At 39.7% G+C, this 23,019-nt stretch overlaps 1 long non-coding RNA gene across 1 annotated transcript in view; it reads right to left on the reverse strand.

Annotated features, from left to right (window-relative positions):
* LOC307195904 overlaps positions 1-23,019 on the reverse strand; it is a 438,834-nt gene that overhangs the window by 86,916 nt on the left and 328,899 nt on the right. The window contains exon 3 of the long non-coding RNA XR_013830986.1: positions 1,736-1,849. This is a non-coding gene — a long non-coding RNA (uncharacterized lncRNA). The remainder of the gene's footprint in view (positions 1-1,735; positions 1,850-23,019) is intronic.

A 23,019-nucleotide genomic window follows, 5' to 3' on the forward strand; every position in this document is an offset into this window, starting at 1 on the left:
TCACACAAAACATTTAAAGTCTTAAGAGGCATGTGAACCGTGATAGTTGACAAGTAAGCTATTGTTCCTTATCATACCGATATTGATCACTGTAAGAAAGCTTGCTTTCAAAGCAGAACTCCCAAAGCCAGGGACTTATAGAGGAACTCAGAAACAACATTTTGTTTTTATGTCTTGGATCAACTCAAGAACGCTGTGGACATATATAATTAAGAACACGAGGGAAATCAGATTGGAAGTCTTAGGAAAGCTAGACTATCAGTAAGAGACAAAGCAAGGACAATATTCAACAAAATGAATTAAGCAATTATTATTTTAACCTCTATGTCCAATGCACTCGTGTGGCCTCTTGGTGGCCTAGGGTGCCCATCTATAGGTACTATTGGCATCCACTGTGGTTGCTTTCAACGTTTACATTTTTCAGTCAGGAAACAGAAGAAAACATTTCAGCCAAAGATAATGACTACCTTATTTTAAATTCTTCCTTTCTATACCTGCTAGAGATGACAATGGTGAAAATGGGCACAAAATATAAGGGCGAATTTTTCCTGATGATCTTGTACTCCTGACTGTTCTGTTCTGAATATTTTTCAAGTCCTATTACTCAACCTTACAAAAACCCTGTGAATCCATTTTCAGAGAGGAAACTGAGATCTAGAGAGATTAAAAAACTTCTACAAGCTCACAGAGCAAGTAGGGATGGTCCCAGAATTGAGACCCAGCCACAGGGCCCAAGGACCCACACTCCTCTCCACCACATTCCAAGGACAGCTGCCAGTGATGCCACTAAAAACTCCTTACTTGTTAGCAGCTGGAGAACAATGGGCCACATGCTAAGATCCCTGATAAATAAGAGGCCTGAATTATTTTTGAGTAATTAAATTTCAGCTCCAGAAACTCTAAATTTGACCTATTAAAATATTTGAGCCACCCAGTTCAGAGACTACAGCTGTCTGTGTTACCTCCGAGTACAAGCCTCTGCACTACTATTCTTGGCTGACTCTCAAAGCCAGATGCCTGGGTAACAGTAAGTGCAGAAGATGGGAAAAAAGATGCTATCACTCTTTCCTGATGACACTTGAGGTATTTCAGCTAAGAGCCGTGATATATTCTCATGTAAAAGGGTGGAATTGATATTATTAGTTTTATTTTCACAATGCCATAAGAGGGAAGTAAACCAATACATTAAGTCATGGAGGAGAATTATCAATGCTAATTAGTCCAAAAATGAATAAGAATGGGTGCCTAACATGATAGGCCCTCCCAGGATAACTCCTTATGTCCTGACCTTTTCCCTCTAATAGAGACTTACCTAGTCATCCATTAGTCAAGAGTTCATTTCCCATAGATTCCCATTCAGTACCTGGAGCTAATATGACACTTCAATTAACTACAGAGCACCTAAAATGTTACTCTTTTGAGTGTACATCTACTTTACAAGAGCTCATCCTTGCTTGTGGAACCAGATTCTCAGTCTGGGATGGCTAGATGACATGAAAGCAAGTCAAAGCCAGACTAAGTGTGAGTCAAAGCCGTTATCTGTAAGTCAGCACCGTTGAAGGCAGATAAGGGTGTGGTCAACGTAAGAGAATGCACAGAGACTTACTGAGATGAAGAGGATACTGGTTAGAAGAAACAACAGGTGCTGGGGGCACTCCAGTTCAGGAAAGCAAATCTCAAGCATCATGATGCTGTAGACTCACCCTTCTCAGAATTTAATGTGCATTAGAATCACCTGGAGATTTCGTTAAGATGCAGATTTGGTTCAGTAGGCTTGAATTCTTCATTTCTAATAATTTCCCAGGGACGTGCGTGCTCTTGGTCTGTAGATCATGCTTGAATAACAAAGCTGCAGAACAAACAGAAAGATAGGTCTTTGTAGCACTGGGTAGGAGAAACTGGGAGGCACACCAATTCCCTAGCAGTAATTAAAAGGGCAAATGCTCAGCTAACTTTTGAAGGGAACACACTCATAGGATTTTATCCTCAAAGCCAAAGTATATATTCAGCTGGCTGTAGGTAGTCACCCAATCTTGTGCAGCAGAGCGTAAACCCTCCGCCCTCTATATAGAAGGGATGTTGTGGAGAATAGTAAGAGCACGGGCTCTAGAGTTACATAACATGCATTCAAGTGCAGTTTCTATTCTATCTACTTGCCATTTTGCCTTGGTCAAAGTTTCCTTTCTATGAATCATTCTTTCTTTAGTTGTAAATCTGGGAAAATAATACCTCTTCGGCTATATTAATCAAGGAAGGCTAATCACTTTAAGAAACAACCCCCAAGATTAATGGCTTAACATGATAAAACTTTATTTCTTATTTCCATAACAGTTTGATAATGGTATTTGGTTTTCTGACACTGCAGTTTAGGAGTTCAGGATCCTTCCACCTTGTGGCTCCGTTCGAACTTCTCTATATCTTCAGAGTTCAGCCCAGTGGACAGGGAAAGCATATGGAAAAGCACACAGGAGGATTTTATGAGGCTGGTTGAGAAGTGGCACATGTCAATTCTACACATGCTCTATTGACTAGAACTTAGTCACTTAGTCCCACTTCATTTCTGGGGAGGCTGAAAAACATAGTCTATCTTTGCGGTCAGGACAAAGAGGAGATGAGTTTGGAGAATGTCTATCCTATGCTTTCTCAACCAGAGGATTAATGCCCTATGACACCCATGACACGTAATGAATTAACTTTTCTCCTATGCATGTAGAATGGAGGTTTCTATGTATTCTCCTTGGAAAACTTGAGAAAATCATCACTCAGATGATTTTCTGCAGTGCTTGGTCAATCTTTGCTATACCTGCATACCACTGAAGGTGGCTAGAAGATCAAATGAGAAAATATATGTTTATCTTCTTAAGCTACATGGCACTATATGAATGAAAGCTGCTACAGAAGAGAAAAATACATGGATCAGGCTGGGGTGGGGAGAATTAGAAGTAGCAGTGGTAGGAGAGGTACCAGGTGCTGTGCAAAATGATTTCCTTTTTCTGCATTTCTTTTGTAATATTTTAAACTTCCTGGTCTACCTGATGACCTCTCAATCCTTCTAGAAGTCTCCCCCTAGAATTTCTTTCTCCATAAAGCTTTATTGAACCTTTCCCTCAAGCCCAATATGTTATCAATTCCTCTATAAAACCCAAGCAACATAATGCATTCCTCAACTGGCATATTGCATGTGTGCAGTTATTTATTTATACACTCGCCTCCAACTAGGAACAGAAGTCACTTTATATTCCTCCTTATTTGCTTGGCACATATAGTATTAGGCATTTAATTCACATATTCTGAAAAGCTTTAGATTTTTTGTCAGAGCAGAGAGTGCTGTTTTCTGTTTGGACTAACTGGAGGCTACATAAGCATGCTCAGATCCCCTGAGTTTCCAGGGTAGTGTCTCCCGGAGCTATATCATATTTCTTATCCAGATACAGTTCATTTTTATTGGTGCAATCCTTAAACTAGTCCTTAAACATCCTTAAATTGAACCTGAAGAAAAAGCAATCCATGGAATTTGGGTTCCTGTAATTGTCAAGCATAGTGATGATGATTTCAGAAACTGGGCTAAGCTGGTGCAAATGATCCCTGGGGACTAAGAAAGTTTTCTCAATGCTCCCCAAATCATACTTCATACACATCTACCTACAGCAATAAATATGAGTACATTATGGCTTGGATATGATGGAGAAGAACATTCTTTCATCACTCTTCTTGTCTGAGGAAACAATTTTGTTTCCCAGAATGGTTTGGAACTACAGTTTGTGTCTCTAGAAAAGCTCTGTTGAAAAGATGAAGATAAAGGACTGCTTTCTCTATCGCTCACTGCTGAGCAAAAGAGATGAGAAATCTGTCTTGCAAACCACCTTTCCCAATTTAGTTACCCCAGAGAATCAAATAAATGTGTGTTTTATCTGCTTAATCTCATGAATTCTATGCAAGCCTAGCCCAGTGGCTGACTGTGACAAGCCATCAGAAATCTCTTTTTAATTTTATATTTTCCCATTTCACAATTGCTTGATAAAATGATTATATCTGACAGCGTTTAATCCATGTAAGAGTCATCACTGGCGATGAGGGCTTTGGAAGAATTGTATGTATATTGCCCTTCTCCTTGTGTATCCCTTTACCTGCTTTTTAATCAACAGATATGCCACACACTGACAGAGTCTTTCATTACGTGCTCTATTCAGGGCTTTGGTACTCTTTACGGCTGGTACATGATAAACAGTAAAGATGCGCCCCCTACTACAAAAACAGATTTATTAATAAATAGCTGACATTTTGTACTTCTGCAGAATATCAAAGCAATTAGTGACAATAGTAGAATGATTTTCAATGCCTAGAGAGCACAATATCATATTGATTCAAGCTCAAAGCATTCTCTAAATAACAGCTAAGGAATTGTCTACTGCATTTGATCAATTTTTTAAGTAACAGGTGGTAAAAAAGAAAACACATCAGTAAAACTGCTTTGAATTGTTCAACTAGATATATTAGCCAATTTGCAAATATAGAAAAACTGGTAGACTAATGGCATAAAAAATAATTTTGGTTTCTTTTTTATGTTTGTATATATGTGTATTATATTTATGTTTATACATATGCATTTTTAGTAACATGTTTATATAGGCATATGTATATGTATGTTACTAACATATATATATCATCAATAAAGTTCATCATCTTCGGATTTCATGTAAAATTGAGATATTCATTTGATTTAAAAGCAAAGGGTTTGGGATGACCTTCAAGATGGCGGAGGAGTAAGACGTGGAGATCGCCTTCCTCCCCACAAATACATCAAAAATACATCTATATGTAGAACAACTCCTACAAACACTTACTGAATGCTGGCAGAAGACCTCAGATTTCCCCAAAGGCAAGAAACTCCCCACGTACCTGGGTAGGGCAAAAGAAAATAGAAAAACCAGAGACAAAAGAATAGAGACAGGACCTGCACCTCTGGGAGGGAGCTGTGAAGGAGGAAAAGTCTCCACACACTAGGAAGCCCCTTCACTGGCGGAGATGGGGGGTGGAAGGGGGTAAGCTTCGGAGCCACGGAGAAGAGCACAGCAACAGGGATGCAGAGGGCAAAGCGGAGAGATTCCCGCACAGATGATGGGTGCCGACCAGCACTCACCAGCCCAAGAGGTTTGTCTGCTCACCCGCCGGGGCGGGCGGGGCTGGGAGCTGAGGTTCGAACTTCAGAGGTCAGATCCCAGGGAGAGGACTGGGGTTGGCTGCATGAACACAGCCTGAAGGGGGCTACTGCTCCATAGCTAGCTGGGAGGGAGTCTGGGAAAAAGTCTGGACCTGCCTACGAGGCAAGAGACCATTGTTTTGGGGTGCACGAGGAGAGGGGATTCTTTCCCTGTCTGCCCACAGAGGGCAGAGCACCGCCTAAATGAGCTCAAGTGATGGGCGCGAGCTGTGGCTATCAGCCAGGACCCCAGAGGCGAGCATGAAGCGCTAATGCTGCTGCTGCAGCCACCAAGAATCCTGTGCACAAAAAGAGGTCACTATCCACACGCCCCTGGGAGCCTGTGCAGCCCGCCACTGACAGGGACCCGTGATCCAGGGACAAGTTCCCTGGGAGAACGCACGGTACGTGTCAGGCTGTTGCAACATCACACCAGCCTTTGCTGCCACAGGCTGGCACTGCATTCCAATTATAACTACCATAGCCCTCCCTCCCCTCGCCCTGAATGAGCAAGAGCCCCCTAATCAGCCGCTGCTTTAACCTCATCCTGTCTGGGCAGGAACAGATGCCTGAGGGCAACCTACAGGCAGAGGTGGGGCCAAAACCAAAGCTGAACCCCAGGAGCTGTGCGAACAAAGCAGAGAAAGGGAAATCTCTCCCAGCAGCCTCAGGAGCAGCGGATTAAATCTCTACCATCAACTTGATGCACCCTGCATCTGTGGAATAGCTGAACAGACAACAAATCATCCCAAAATTGAGGTGGTGGACTTTGGGAGCAACTGAAGACTTGGGGTCAGCTGTCTGCGATTTGTTTCTGATATTTATGTTTATCTTAGTTTAGTTTTTAGCACTTGTTATCACTGGTGGATTTGTTTATTGGTTTGGTTGCTCTCTTTTCTTTTTTAAATTATTTTTTATGTTAATAATCTTTTTTCTTTATTATTTTTTAATTTTTATTTATTTTCTTTCTTCTTTTCTCCCTTTACTTCTGAGCCATGTGGCTGACAGGGTCTTGGTGCTCTGGTCTGGTGTCAGGCCTGAGCCTCTGAGGTGGGAGAGCTGAATTCAGGACACTGGACCAACAGAGACCGCCCAGCCCCACATAATATCAGTCGGCAAGAGCTCTCCCAGAGATCTCTGTCTCAACACTAAGACGCAGCTCCACCCAACGGCCAGCAAACTCCAGTGCTGGATTCCCCATGCTAAACAACTAGCAAGACAGGAACACAACACCACCGATTAGCAGAGAGGCTGCCCAAAATCATAATAAGGTCACAGACACCCCAAAACACACCACCAGACGTGACCTTGCCTAAAAAGACAAGATCCAGCCTCATCCACCAGAACACAGGCACCAGTCCCCTCCATCAGGAAGCCTACACAAGCCACTGAACCAACCATACCCACTGCGGGCAGACACCAAAATCATCAGGAACTACGAACCTGCAGCCTGCAAAAAGGAGACCCCAAACACAGTAAGGTAAGTAAAATGAGAAGACAGAGAAACACACAGCAGATGAAGGAGCAAGGCAGAAACCCACCAGACCTAACAAATGAAGAGGAAACAGGTAGTCTACCTGGAAAAGAATTCAGAGTAATGATAGTAAAGATGATCCAGAATCTTGGAAACAGAATGGAGAAAATACAAGAAACGTTTAACAAGGACGTAGAAGAACTAAAGAGCAAGCAAACAATGATGAAAAACATGATAAATGAAATCAAAAATTCTCTAGAAGGGATCAATAGCAGAATAACTGAGGCAGAAGAACGGATAAGTAACCTGGAAGATAAAATAGTTGAAATAACTACTGCAGAGAAGAATAAAGAAAAAAGAATGAAAAGGATTGAGGACAGTCTCAGAGACATCTGGGACAACATTAAATGCATCAACATTCGAATTATAGGGGTCCCAGAAGAAGAAGAGGAAAAAAAAGGGTCTGAGAAAATATTTGAAACAATGCAAAAATAGATGCAAAAATCTTCAACAAAATACTAGCAAACAGAATAAAACAGCACATTAAAAGGGTCATACACCATGATCAAGTGGGGTTTATCCCAGGAATGCAAGGGTTCTTCAATATATGCAAATAAATCAATGTGACAAATCATATTAACAAATTAAAGGATAAAAGCCATGATCAACTCAACAGATGCAGAAAAAGCTTTCAGCAAAACTCAACACCCATTTATGATAAAAACTCTCTGGAAAGTAGGCATAGAGGGAACTTACCTCAACATAATAAAGGCCATGTATGACAAACCCACAGCCAGCATCATTCTCAACGGTGAAAAACTGAAACCACTTCTTCTACAATCAGGAAGAAGACAAGGTTGCCCACTCTCACCACTATTATTCAACGTAGTTTTGGAAATTTTAGCCACAGCAATCAGAAGAAAAAGAAATAAAAGGAATACAAATCAGAAAAGAAGTAAAACTGTCACTGTTTGCAGATGACATGACACTCTACATAGAGAATCCTAAAGATGCTACCAGAAAACTACGAGAGCTAATCAATGAATCTGGTAAAGTAGCAGGATGCAAAATTAATGCACAGAAATCTCTCGCATTCCTATAGAATAACGATGAAAAATCTGAAAGAGAAATGAAGGAAACACTCCCATTTACCACTGCAACAAAAAGAACAAAATACCTAGGAATAAACCTACCTAAGGACACAAAAGACCTGTCTGTATGCACAAAACTATAACACACTGATGAAAGAAATCAAAGATGACAGAAACAGATGGAGAGATATACCATGTTCTTGGATTGGAAGAATCAACATTGTGAAAATGACTCTACTACCCAAAGCAATCTACAGATTCAATGCAATCCCTATGAAACTACCAATGGCATTTTTCACAGAACTAGACCAAAAAATTTCACAATTTGTATGGAAACACAGAAGACCCCGAATAGCCAAAACAATCTTGAGAAAGAAAAATGGAGCTGGAGGATCAGGCTCCCTGAATTCAGACTATACTACAAAGCTACAGTAATCAAGACAGTATGGTACTGGCAAAAAAACAAAAATATAGGTCAACAGAACTGGATAGAAAGCCCAGAGATAAACCCATGCACATATGGTCACCTTATCTTTTTTTTTTTTTTTTTTTAATGCTGTACGCGGGCCTCTCACCGTTGTGGCCTCTCCCGTTGCGGAGCACAGGCTCCGGACGTGCAGGCTCAGCGGCCATGGCTCACGGGCCCAGCCACTCCGCGGCATGTGGGATCTTCCCGGACCGGGGCACAAACCCACGTCCCCTGCATCGGCAGGCGGACTCTCAACCACTGCGCCACCAGGGAAGCCCTGGTCACCTTATCTTTGATAAAGGAGGCAAGAATATACAATGGAGAAAAGACAGCCTCTTCAATAGTGGTGCTGGGAAAACTGTACAGCTACATGTAAAAGAATGAAATTAGAACACTTCCTAACACCATACACAAAAATAAACTCAAAATGGATTAAAGACCTAAATGTAAGGCCAGAAACTATAAAACTCTTAGAGGAAAACATAGGCAGAACACTCTATGACATAAATCATAGCAAGATCCTTTTTGACCCACCTCCTAAAGAAATGGAAATAAAAACATAAACATACAAATAGGACCTAATGCAACTTAAAAGCTTTTGCACAGCAAAGGAAACCATAAACAAGATGAAAAGACGACCCTCAGAATGGGAGAAAATATTTTCAAATGGGGCAACTGACAAAGGATTAATCTCCAAAATATACAAGCAGCTCATGCAGCTCAATATCAAAAAAACAAACATATGAAAGGATGCTCTAACATCACTAATCATTAGAGAAATGCAAATCAAAACTACAATGAGGTATCATCTCACACCAGTCAGAATGGCCATCATCAAAAATCTACAAACAATAAATGCTGGAGTTGGTGTGGAGAAAAGGGAATCCTCTTGCACTGTTGGTGGGAATGTAAATTGATACAGCCACTATGGAGAACAGTATGAAGTTTCCTTAAAAATCTAAAAATAGAATGACCATATGACCCAGCAATCCCACTACTGGGCATATACCCTGAGAAAACCATAATTCAAAAAGAGTCATGTACCACAATATTCATTGCAGCACTATTTACAATAGCCAGGACATGGAAGCAACCTAAGTGTCCATCAACACATGAATGGATAAAGAAGATGCGGCACATATATACAATGGAATATTACTCAGCCATGAAAATAAATGAAATTGAGTTATTTGTAGTAAGGTGGATGGACTTAGAGTCTGTCATACAGAGTGAAGTACGTCAGAAAGAGAAAAACAAATACCATATGCTAACACATATATATGGAATCTAAAAAAAACAAAAAAATTTTTCTGACGAAACTAGGGGCAGGACAGGAATAAAGACGCAGACATAGAGAATGTACTTGAAGACACATGGAGGGGGAAGGGTGAGCTGTGACAAAGCGAGAGAGAGGCATGGACATATATACACTACTAAATGTAAAATAGATAGCTAGTGGGCAGCAGCTGCATAGCACAGGGAGATCAGCTCGGTGCTTTGTGACCACCTAGAGGGGTGGGATAGGGAGGGTGGGAGGGAGATGCAAAAGGGACGGGATATGGGGATATATGTATACATATAGCTGATTCACTTTGTTATACAGCAGAAACTAACACAACATTGTAAAGCAACAATACTCCAATAAAGATGTTAAAAAAACAAAAAACCTAAGGGCAAGAAATATACACAAATGTCAAAAAAAAAAAAAAGAGTAAAGAGATGGCTGTCTGGGACTTGGGGGTGAGGGAAATGTGGAGATATTGGTCAAAGAGTGCGAACTTCCAGTTATAAAGTGTAGAAGTTCTGTGGTTCTAATGTAGAGCATGGGGACTAGAGTTAACCATACTGTATTATATATTTGAAAATAGCTAGGAAACTATATTTTAAATGTTCTTACCACAAAAAGGTAATTATATGAAATGCTGGATATGTTAACTAATCCTAGTGTGGTAATAATTTTATAATATATATCTGTATCAAATCATCATGCTGTGTGCTTTAAAATCACACACTGTTATATGTCAATTATATATCAATAAAGCTGGAAAAAGTTTATTTGAAGTCTCAAAAAAAAAGTAAAGCGTTCGCTGTAGGAGAAAATGGAACATTTAGATCATGAAATCTTAGATTCACAAAGTCATAGGACTATGAACCAGAAGAAATTCAAAGAAATGGACTAGTCTATCGTCTTCCCTGGGGAAATATGATGTTATTCCTACTCCCAACCTGTCCTGACCCAGACAATATTACAGATGACACATTGAAGCCAGTGAAGAGAACCTGATTATCCAGCAAATAAGAATTTGTGATGGATGAAGAATTCTGCCCTCCCCAGTTCTCAGTGCTTTCCCCCAGGAAGTTTGCCTTCATTCATTCAGTGCCTACTAAGTCCTGGGCACTATTCTAAGCACTGGGAGGCAGCAGAGAACAAAGCGAGACAACATTCCTGCCTTCATGGCCCTTTTGTTCTACTCAAAAGAGACAGACCATAAATAAGGAAATGGTATTTTGGGAAATGATAAATGTTATGTAGAAAAGCAGGGCAAGCAGATTAGAGTATACAGAGGGATGGGGAAATGGACCGCTATGCTTTGAATATGATGGTGAAGGAAAACCTCACTGATAAAGTGATGAATGAGTAAGGACATGAAGGAGGGAAAGATGGGAGTCACGGGGTTCTCTGGAGAGTGAGCAGTCTGGACAGTGACCCCAAGGTGGAAGCACACTTACTATGCTCGCATGTGCAAGCTGTACACTTATTTTTCCTCAGATTTATTTTATCACATTCTGTCCCTTTCAACTTCTTCATAGAAACTGTCTTTTCTTGTTTCTGTCGGAGACCAAGATAGAGCCACACATCATCACCTGCTTCCACCATGGCTCCCAAATCTTGGAACTGTGCCATTTTCGAGTCACTGCCTCTACTTCTATTCCAGCCTCTCAGCATAATTTTCAACCTCCCTCTCCCCTACGCCTGGTTCATCCCAGGACACTTCATAGTTCCTTAGCTCAGGGGAGTCAAATATATTCGCTGCTGTCACATTCAACACCTGAGGCTTATTTGACCCAATTTCTTCTCTCAAATTTTAGTTCCACCTTATGCCTAATCATCCTTTAAGAGAACAATGAGGTGAAAGGACCATAGAGATGCAAGTTACAAAGTGGGTCTATACCTTAAATAGAATTGCAAATAAAACAGGCCTCTATATTTGCCAATTACCGGTACCCACTTTGTGCTAGGTTTCATGCTAGATGCTGGGAATCCTGAGATGCCCCTGTCCTCAAAGTGTTGGCAAGAGATTTTTTTTTGCCATAGACACCACGTGTCTAAAGGCAGCACTGCAGGGCTGCCCATCACCCAGCTCCAATCCAGTCCCTCCACATATGAGTGGGGGGTGTATCTTGTGTATGTGTGTGTGTTTTAATGTGGCCAGCACTGTGCTAGGTGCTATACAACACAATAAAAAGTAAAAGGCATGATTTCTCCTAAGGAGTTTGCTGCTTAGTTGGTATGACAAATTATAAATATATACCTGGAAAGTTATTTAGCAATGCACCATGAAAACCATAGTTCAAAATCACACTAAGAGTATTATAAAACAAAAATTACTGATTCTCGTCCTCCAGCCATTTCCTAACATTACACTAATCTACTTTCAGGTAAATCAGTAACATGCAAAAGGATCAGCAACAGTACTGCTCACATGGATTCATATATCCTATCAGTGATTCTTTTGTTGTTAAAAAATAAATGCTATTTTTGGAAATATCCTTCTTTATAAATCTAGACTCTAACTATATGTCCTTAAAGCGTAGGAATCCATTAGCCAATTTTCATTTCTACTAATAATCTTAGCATTTCACCTACATTTGTGTCTTTTCTTTTTTAATCCTACATGCTCACTATTTGGTAAAGGTTGTGGAAAATGTCTGCTGTTGAACTTCCTGCTATTTTTTAAAAAATTCTTCTCAAAATACTTAGCTTCTGACCAGCTTTCCTATCTGAGAATCTTGCTCTGCCTTTTACATTGCTCTTGTATAAGGAACACTGTCACTCTCCATCTTATTTCTGTTTCTTTCCTTCCACTGCTCTGCTCATTCCTGTTAGTATTCCGTACATGCGAACTTCTCCACCAAGCTTCAGTCCTGTTAAGTTTGAGGGAAATATGCAGAATAATAAATTCAGGTATTAGCTTTTCTGGTTGAAAAGCTCTAATGAAAAAGAATACCTGTGCCAAAGCAGGAACATTAAAGTCAGAAATGGAGAAGCAGCTCAGCCTATATGGTGGGCCCAATTTTGCTCAAAAAGATCGGATTCAAATAGGTGCAGTTTCCAAGAGTCATCATTTATTTGCAGGCTAACTAGCAAATGTATTATTTATTTATCCTCATGACAAATTATTCTCTCTGATGTGATTTTGAACATCCTAGGCAATATTAAGTTTGAATTCTTATCTGCTAAAACCCAGGATTCTGTGTGCATAGCCATTATTAGCTTGTCCCCAAAGCAGCAGATATGGTCTAGGATCTTCAGGGGACCAGATCTTTCTAATGCTCATTCCATGCAAATCCCAGTGATTGGCCCTGGATAAGTCAGATCCTGGAGCAGATGATAACAAGTTTCCTTTAGAATGTGGAAAAATCCTGATTCCCCTTGCTCACGATGCTACATGAACAGACACTGCAGCTCACAGGAGGAACAAGTAGGGGTTCTGGACCTCTACTTATGGGTAAAGATAATCCATTTAATGTTTTAGTGCCTAAAAATCACTCAGTGCTTATTAAGTGAGTAGTTTAGCACCCTTTTATTTATACCTTTATGTACCTTAAAAAAAAAAGTCAGCTTTCCCAGATTTTACTTCACTAGATACATTTCAAAGTTTTAGCGAAGTCCAACATAAATTTGGAGTTCATATGCTGGCCCTACGACCTCCGTGTGCCTGCGTTGCCCTAGTGTGGGTATGAGGCCCGTTTACGTGCTATGAAACACGCTATCTCTGTTTCAAGTGTTCCTGTCTACATCACCAAGACTATGTTTTCCTCAGGTCCTAAGAAGCAGAGAAGAACCCCTTGACTTTTGAGAAGTGTAGGACAGCTACCAGTCTTGCAGGTCATGCATTCTGCTGGGGCATTGTCTGTCCTCTCCACTTTCCACAGTTTTCTCTCTCAACACACTTTAATCTTGGGGGTTAAGGAGACCCATGGTTAACCAAATGGTGAATTTTGATGACTCAAAGGAGGAAGTAGAGGTGGAGATATTCTTTGCCTGCCTGTAAATATCTTCTATTAATTAGGTTGACAAATTTTAACTGAGAATGTACTCTTGGCCATGCCCTGTGCTAATAAGCTCCATGGGTATCTTCAAAAAGCTTTCGATCTGTTACAGAAATATGCATGTGAATTTGACAAACAAGCTCATCCACGTCCACTGTTATTCCAGGCGTTTAATCACTTTTCAGCCACTTCATCATAATTACCACTCCTTTTTATATCCTCTTGTATCTCCTAAACTGTGGTGTTTCCAATTTGATGTAGTATGCCTACAGATGGCTGACAAATGTAACTTAAGATCTGTTTGTTTAGATTCTACTATTCATCCAAGAAACATGTATTAAGTACCTAGTAGGTACTAGGCTTTTGCTCCAGGTGTTCATAACTAGTTGTGGGGACAAAAGAGATAAGTATGAAACATGGTGTAGACATGAACACAGTGTAATAATAGAGGTGAGTCTCATCTGAGGCCAGACGAGGTAGAACAGGTATGCGTGTTGCAGAGGCAGAGAAGGCTGCATGGCAGATCTGCAAACTGAAATGTTCCTTGAAGAAATCTGCAGAACAGAAGAGAGGCTGTAAACTTTACTGCCTCAAATAACATTAGGCCCTAGTGTGGTGGTATTTATTGTTGTTGTTTAGTGAGGTATACACTGATGGTATTCTCCTGTGATTTCTCACATCTACCTCAAAATGTGTTATATATAACAAGGTATCAACATTGGGGATATTTAAAATGACAGTTTTATCTTCTAAGTTGTAGCCCTTTCTCTTGGCATTTTTCAAGATATTATAGTTGGGCTAACAGATGAGACCACTAAGCATACTTGATTTGGGAATACTATGTGATCTCTAAGGAAGAAGCCTTCATCAATTTAACAAGTATTAGCTTAAACTCTGAGCTTTATCCAAGGCTGTGGTAGGTGCTGTTAGACATACAAGAGAGGAAGACATAGGCCCGGTGGTATCAGAAGAAACACCAAACTAGGGTCCTTGAGGTTGAGTTCAGCAGTGGGTCTTGCATGACTAGCGTTATCACTTTGTACAGATCATTTCAACCCCCTCAGCCTCAGTCTTTTCATCTATAAATTAGGGACTATTACACTGGCCTACCTTAAAAAACATAAGATCTATCACAGACATTAAAAGTGTTGTAATTACTGAAGTGTTCTCAAAATTTTTTTCTGATTTAAAAACCTACTTCCATGAGACTGGAAAAAACTTCATTATCCTTATGGATGAACTTTTCAGTAGGAATACACACACATATACACATACATATATTGTATATATGTGTATACATATATTTTGTTTTATATGTATTCATATATATTCTCAATTCTCTATAATATACATGCATATATTATATATACATATATATATGTATATATATGAATGAAATGACTGGGAATCAATTCTAGGTTTAAATTTAATTAATATGCCAAAGCAATGACAGATATAAAACAGATATAAAAGTACAAGAATGAAATGTGTGGGGAGAATGATGCCCAGAATCCTTCCTGGCAGAGATACAAATCCATTCAGGCCTCACAGGAAGGGAAAGGAGATGGCTCACCCCACCCAGCTGGGAATACATCCTACTTGAACCTTAGTCACTGGACTATGGTTATGTGTCCCCAAAATAGTGTCTTAATGCCCTTTCATAAGATCTATTTTTCAACCTCCATTTGGATAAAGAAGTCAGCAGCCTTCTAAGAGGCATCTGTTTCATGTGTTCAAGATGGCTATATTCTTAGATAAACAGGGAGGAAAAAGGCTTATGACAGAGTGATTTTATAAGGGCAGAGTCGCCTCAGTTACAGACTTAAGATTTAACTATCTGAAGTGAATTCATTATAACTCTATTCACCTAGAAACAAAATGCCATTTCCCATGACCCAATAAATGAAGTGTAATTACTGAAAGTACATAAATGATAGAACTGAAAATGTCCTCCTCCTGATCATGCTCATGACAAGAAGCAAAAACTGATAACTGGGAGAAACACCCTGAGACAGACCAAACACTATGGATAGAACGTCGACAATAAAGATCATGCTAAATAATCAGTCTTTTGAGAGATATTGGGCTTTTGGACAACTGCTAAAATCCTAATGTGAGTTTCACTGCCCTTAGGAAATATTTAACTCACTTTGAAATTTATTTGCAGAGACAGGAACCTGGGAATATGACTGAAAATGTCTAGGATGGCACCTTGCCTTCTAAGCTGAGCTTTGACCCTTTTAAACTTTACCAGTGGTTCCCTACTGTTCCTTCCTTTCAGGGATTCCAATCCTCTGTGGTGCAAAGATTATAAACAAACAATCCTCTGATTGCTTCTAATGAAAACATTTATAAAATTCTTCATATGATAGTCAAGTGGAGTCAAGTATGCCATTCTGGGGACTTCCCTGGTGGCACAGTGGTTAAGAATCCACCTGCCAATGCAGGGGACACGGGTTCGAGCCCTGGTCCAGGAATATCCCACATGCCGTGGAGCAACTAAGCTCGTGTGCCACAACTACTGAGCCTGCGCTCTAGAGCCACAACTACTGAGCCTGCGAGCCACAACTACTAAAGTCCGTGCGCCTAGAGCCTGTGCTCCACAACAAGAGAAACCACCGCAATGAGAAGACCGCGCACCGCAACGAAGAGCAGCCCCTGCTTGCCGCAACTAGAGAAAGCCCATGTGCAGCAACGAAGACCCAATGCAGCCACAAATTAATTAATTAATTAAAAAAAGAAAAGTATGCCATTCTGTGCTTATCCAGGAACCACCAAATCAGTCCTTTACCTCCTTCAGGTTTGGACTACTGGATGCTCAATTTTTAAGCATTATTAGAAAAAAGATTATTTCTGTGAAGCACTTCTCCCAGAGAAAATCTGCCTAAATGACTTCTAATTCTTAAAATGATGCCAATTCCTTTCCTAAACCTGTGTGCACCACTCAATGATATATAATTAGAAATTATGAGGCCAATTTTCCAAAGGTGTTTCTTCATTTGCATAAGCAAGAAAAAGAGTACTTATAATTGTCCATGCAAATCAAGGACTTTCATATGCAGATGCTTATATGTGAATGTAATTATGCTGCTCCAACATACAGATTAAGGTCTTAATCTATTATACAAGTAAGTGTGTAAATATGCATTTGTATATATTTTTAGTTAGAAAAAAAATAGTGTCCATATGTGTAACTATTGATAGGAACAGAAATGAAAGAGCCAGTAAGAGCAAGAGTCACCTGTTGTATTCCAGGTGACATTATTCTCACCAGCTAACACATTACAAACAGAATTGTTTCTTTCTTCTCACCCTCATGCTCTCCTGCAGAATCTTGATCATTGAGCCAAACTTCATCTTTTATTATGATCAATTCATTCTGTGGAACATATTTACCCTGGCTTTGCATTTTGGCCACCAGTGAGTCTACCCATCCTCCAGCCTTCTAGATGTACCTGAACTCCACTGTTGTTTGAGTTGGATTCCCAGTGGGTGCCTCAACCTCATAAAAATCAAACTATGCAACTGATGCTAGGGAATGGGTGTTACTTGCTCTACTAGCCCAGTTACAATCCAGCTGAAATGCATTATATAAATGTTTACCAAAAGCTGCCTCATCTGCCATATACTTTTGAGAAATTACAGTTACCCCAGGGGGAAGAGATTTTAAAGGGACAATCTTTTTTTCTAGAAATCGAAGCCATGTGGCCAACACAGAACTAAAGACTTGTGTACCACAATAAACTAACAACTCTCACTTTGGGGAACCTTTTTCTCCACACAATGGAGCAGTACAAAGAGACAGACCTATTTACTGGAGAGGACGCCAGTACTGACAAGGTGGCTCATTTCAGTTTGACCCAGACAGGATATTTCACTGGATGGGTAAATTATGCAGGGTTGTCAAACCAGGAACATTTTTCCTACTCCCTATTCTTCCAACAGACAGTGAAAATTAATGAATGGAATAGATTTGCCTCATTTGACTACAGATCATATCCTATTTTATAAAAAATCTGAAAAAGAGAAAGATTTACAAGTAACAACTAGTGATCCTCTTACTGGAAAACATGATGATATAAGCTGTGACAACATTTTCAATCTGAAAGTGTAGCTCATGGTCTGAATAATTATATTTATCTTGCTTTCAGGGGCAAGAAGAAGCTGGGATGATGTGACCTAGATGAAAGATACTAAAATTACTAGAACATTTAAATGGTTTAATGGGGACAGCAAGACAGAATATTGAAATAGCAGACATCATTAGAGCAAGCCATAGCATAAGAGGAGAAAAATGGCTAATTCTTTTGAAGTTGCTAAGAATACTAACTGGTCCATGGGTTACATAAAAGATTCTGGGGTTTCCCAGAAATGTTGGGGGAAAGGGAGAGGAAGGACTGGTGAATGTACAATTGCTTTCGTAAATTTATTGCAGCATTATCCTTACCTGCACACGGGTGTAGCCTGAAGTATGTGAATTACAGTAATAGCAATATTCCCAATTTCTACCCAATCAGTAAAATTAAACCTTTCAAGGCATTTTCACTGGTAAAGCAACATTATTAATTTTGCTGAAATCTGAAAATGGTCATTGGACATTCAGACCTGGTCCTACTTCAATCAAATTTAACCCTGGGCAACAGGACAAAGAGTCGTAATTGGTTGTTGCTGGAAGAGCCACAGGGTTTCACAAAACTCAGTAAATGTAAAGTGCATAAAAAATACTACGGAAAGACAGCAAAAATATCATTTAAAAATGTTACTGAACTCAAAACTTTCACTGTTGCTTCTGATCCCTGAGGCAGCAGCACTAGTCCATTATCTCATAAATCTGGGCTGGAAGCTACAGAGCCCTGTATGGACGGTGAAGAGAGGGTTAGAATAAAATAAAGATCAGATGGTAAAGGAAATGCATGTGTTTGTCCTTTCAGAGGGACATAGTGGATAAATACAAACACAGCGCTGAATCAGATATCATTCTGTGTAGGCATGTGCATTTTTCTTCACAGTGAGGAACATTTGTAATATGGTATCTTGCAGATGATATAAACAAAACAGAAGGAGAATTCTGACTTCCTTATAGTGTGATATGCTTGCTCTCCAAGGAACTAGGGAAAACCATTGGCTCGACTTCACTAATTTAAGATGGGGAAATAATATAATTGCAAAAGTACAGAGCAAAGCCTAATCCCCAGTGTCTGAATCTTCCCCTCTTTTCACGGACAGCTATGGAGATATAATTTATCATCCATTCTTGTCATTTAAGTAGATGCATTCAGATAATTTCCCAAGATTATTCTTAATGGAACTATATGAGTGTCAGTCAAAAATATCACAAAATCTAATGTTAATCCCTTGTCTGATACAAGTTAAAAGAGAGTTTGATCTTGCATGCTGCCAACTAGCCCCCAGCCCTGCATTGTGCTCTCCCCTCCGATTTCCATCATAGACAATTTTATGTCTCAGAAGAGCCTGAAGTATAATCACATTGTAATACAACAGGGGTTGTGTGCACTTGTAAGCAAATACTTCTCCTTGGGAAAAACCTCTCTTGGTCTTATACCCAACTGGGACTGGCAGGCCCACTAGCTCCTGCCACTCAGCACAAATACATCTCAGCATCAAGCAGTCAATAGATACTGACACATGAAGCACTTTGCCTTAATAGATCTGTATTTATATCTAGCTTGTTTCAAGTTCAATTTGCAAGGGAGCCTTATCTTAGTTGCTATCAAATATGCTACTTACCCTGCTGTTTCCACCTGACAGCACCTGATGGTACAGATTTCATTTCAGTGAAATCCACAGCTGCCTTTCCCACTTGCACAAGCCTTCTGGGTTATTATATTAGCATGTCTATACTTACACTGTTTTCTGTTCCCTTCCCCTCATCTCCCTGGCCAAACTTATTTATCTTCAATGCTCAACTCAAAGGTTACCTTCTCTGCCAACCCTTCCTTGACCTCATGACTGATTGTGTAATTGACCACATCCTCTCTTGGAGAACTACCTTGAACACACTTCAAACACAACACCTGTGACACATTTTGCCTTTATTTATTTATGACCTTGTCTCTCTCTAACTAGTATTTAAGATGTTTGAAGACAGGAAGTGGCTGCATCTATGTTTGTACTCCTAGCACAAAGGACTATGCCTGCACATAGTGCTCAATACATGCATTTCCATGGCTTCTTTGCAGAAATAAGTTATATTTTTGCTCTATTAGAATTTAGTTTTAAAAGAAACACCTAGACTAAAATCTGTTCACACTGACAACCATTTTCCTGTACCTTTTCTAGCTGCATTTTTTTTTTTTTTTTTTTTTGCGGTACGCAGGCCTCTCACTGTTGTGGCCTCTCCCACTGCAGAGCACAGGCTCTGGATGCACAGGCTCAACGAGCCTGCTCCGCGGCATGTGGGATCTTCCCGGCCGGGGTACAAACCCGTATCCCCTGCATCGGCAGGCGGACTCTCAACCACTGCGCCACCAGGGAAGCCCTATCTGCATTTTTTGTACTGTCTAAACTTTCATAATATCTGTTCATAAGGTTTTTCAAAATACTTAATTGGTTCCAAATAGCACAGTCAACTTAGCAGGGCAATATGGTAAACTCTGTAATCACAGATTTAGTCCCAATAACAAATACTACAAACCTTGTAGTAAAAGTCACTCATCACTTATCCAAAAAGTACAATTTATCAGTCCTGTCTCTCCACCAAGTGTATCACTGTGAACTGAGTATGAATGAGCACATGATCTCATTTCCCTTCCTCTCCCCTCTGCACATTAAGTCAGCAAACAATTGCGAGCCTACTGCGTTTCATACACAATTAAATTAGAGATCCAAAAACCACAGATTCAAAAACTAACAAAACAGAGTCCCTGTCCTAAAGGAGCTCATTTTTTAAAAAGTGAGTTTTATCACTAAATTATTGATATGTATAGTAAGAGTAGTCCCTATTCTAAAGGAGCTCATTGTCTAGAAAAGGAGTTCATTGACACAAAAACCCATTATGATATCTATGGTGAGAGTTACGATGAAGATAAACACAGAAACCAAAGGGCAAGGAGCAAGGGTACTTCAGGGCTGCCTTGCAATTACAATCCCCTGTAGAGTTCCTAGAATAATATCTGTGTGAACAACAGTAACTATTTTCTTTGGTTCTTAAATCCAATTCACACCAAAAGGTCTCTTATTTTCACTAAAATGCTAGTGGACCTATCCAAATGATAAAATAAACAGGAATTCTCTATTCTGTGGGGTATCAAGGTATTTTCTCCACCTTAATTAAATCTATGAGTTTTCTTAGCCCATGTTATTTTACTTAATCTAAATACTCTTATATTATTTGCATTGGTTGTCACATTGGATTGATAATGAATCCAGATACTCTACTCGATTTAATTTCATTGTCAGATTGGAAGAGTTCAGCTGAATTGTTTGATGATCAGCTACAACACGAATGACTGTTTGTCCAATATTTCTCTTAGGAAGCCTAGCAGTAGGGACACTATCACTATACTAGTGGCATCCAAAGTTATAAAGCTGATTACTGCCTCAGTCTACTCTGGTGCTGAGTCTTGGGCCAGCTCCACCAGTTGGCTACGCAGGTATAAGACTTGCATATGGAGGGATCTTACCCAAGTACACTTATACTCGGGGAAAAACAAATGCAGCAGTCAATGGAAATGTGTATGTGAGCACTTGTAGTGTGTATGGATGTGTGTGTACAGATGGGTTTAAGTACAGAAAGAGATATTTGGAGTCTAACTAACACCAGAGGTTTGAAGATTTTGGAAAGAGAGCAGAACATGCCATATGGTGGTATAAATGAACCACTGACAATGCTTGGATTTTATGTTCTCTCTAAAGCTTGAAATGTGGGAAGGATAACTATGGTTAAATGGCTATGCAGACAATTTTAGTGACAGCTTCTAAAACTGGTAACTCAGCGTCTGTTCCATGCTTTCTTGCAAATCTTAAGCATTTTTATTTCAGAAAAAAAAATCCATAAAACTTCAGCTGTCAGTGTGGGTAAGCTAAACCCAAGTGTAACCATTTTATTTCATGTATTTGACCTTTTATGAGGCCAGTTATTTATTTCAATATTCTTTCTTGTTCAGAGACATAAGCATATTAAACTGGTCTGGCTGTGTTTGAGTTCCTGGTATGAAATAAGAGATTTTGGTATTCAATAAACATTTTGAATTAGTAATCCTTCTTCAACCAACAACTAGTACTGGGAGCAGAAGTCAAAATGGAAACGCTGCCTAAAGCACTAACCACAATTCCCTTACTTTGAACAATAGCTGGAGTCTGTCTTAACGAACATGAGGTCTATAGATGTATCTAAGAACTGTCAGAAACTGGCATGTATATACAACTTGTTGCACTTTATCTCTAGGGACCGTAAGTCTTGTTAGTTAATCATTCTCAGTTGAAGACCAATTATCTCCAGATTACATCTCTTGTACACTATTACAAAAAACACACCAAAGCCATTAACTTATATTTGGGAATCCCTGAGCTGCATGAGGTAACACTCCTTTTCCTATTACCTTAGTTAATTTATTAACTCAATAAAATTTAAGAGTCCACTACAAGCCAGAAATTGTGTTAGGCATGAAGAAAACAAAAATGTATAAAAGTCTAGCATGATGGAGTGAGGAGGTCAACAGGTCTCCTCCCCAGTAAGCAACTCTGAAGGTATACAAAACCGTCAAAAGAACTTTAGCACTCTGGACATTGACCAAAAGCATAGAAAAAACCAGAAATATTTATTTATGAAAACTATCAAACTGCAATTAGGAAAATGAAATCTGTGACATTCTTCCCCAGGATTGATCTTATTCTTGGTTCCCTAGTGTGACAGTTCAACCAGAGAGGAGAAGGCCATGAAAACCAGCAGCATCATGGCCACTGTAAGGGGTGTGGGTGATCGCTTGCTTTGGAGTGCTGTTGCTATGGGCTCACAAACTAGCTGAGGGTGTTAACAGAGGTTTCTACAAGATTAGGTGGTTATGTTAAGCTTGATAATTTCTCCACATATCCTGGAAAGACCCAAGGCTCTGTGCACATGCACTACAGTTTAGAGTGGGTGCAAGCCACTAAAATATCGCTAGCTGATAGAACCTAAATGCATGAACAGAGGAAACATGAGAGAAACTATCATAAAATAAAAGCAGGAGAGAGTTGAAATCAGTCTAAATCTATGAATGTACTCCCCAATCCACACACAGATCCATTAGGGAAAAAAAAAAAAAAAAAAGGAAGACACTGGCTTGAGGTAGTTGAGCATAACCTCTTAAAATCTGTCTCTGAAGACACAGGGCAATGCCTTTCAATCTTAACTTAAAACTACGAAAAGGAAAAAGAAAACTGATCAGAGACATCAATGACTACACATTGCAGGGGAGTGAGATTTCACAGATTTAGTCCAAGCAAGTTATGTTTATTAACATAAAAGTAAACAGAAACAACAATCCTCAAGGAGAAAGATGGATCAGAA

This window comes from Stenella coeruleoalba (genome assembly GCF_951394435.1).
Source record: "Stenella coeruleoalba genome assembly, chromosome: 13".
Classification (NCBI taxonomy): domain Eukaryota; kingdom Metazoa; phylum Chordata; class Mammalia; order Artiodactyla; family Delphinidae; genus Stenella; species Stenella coeruleoalba.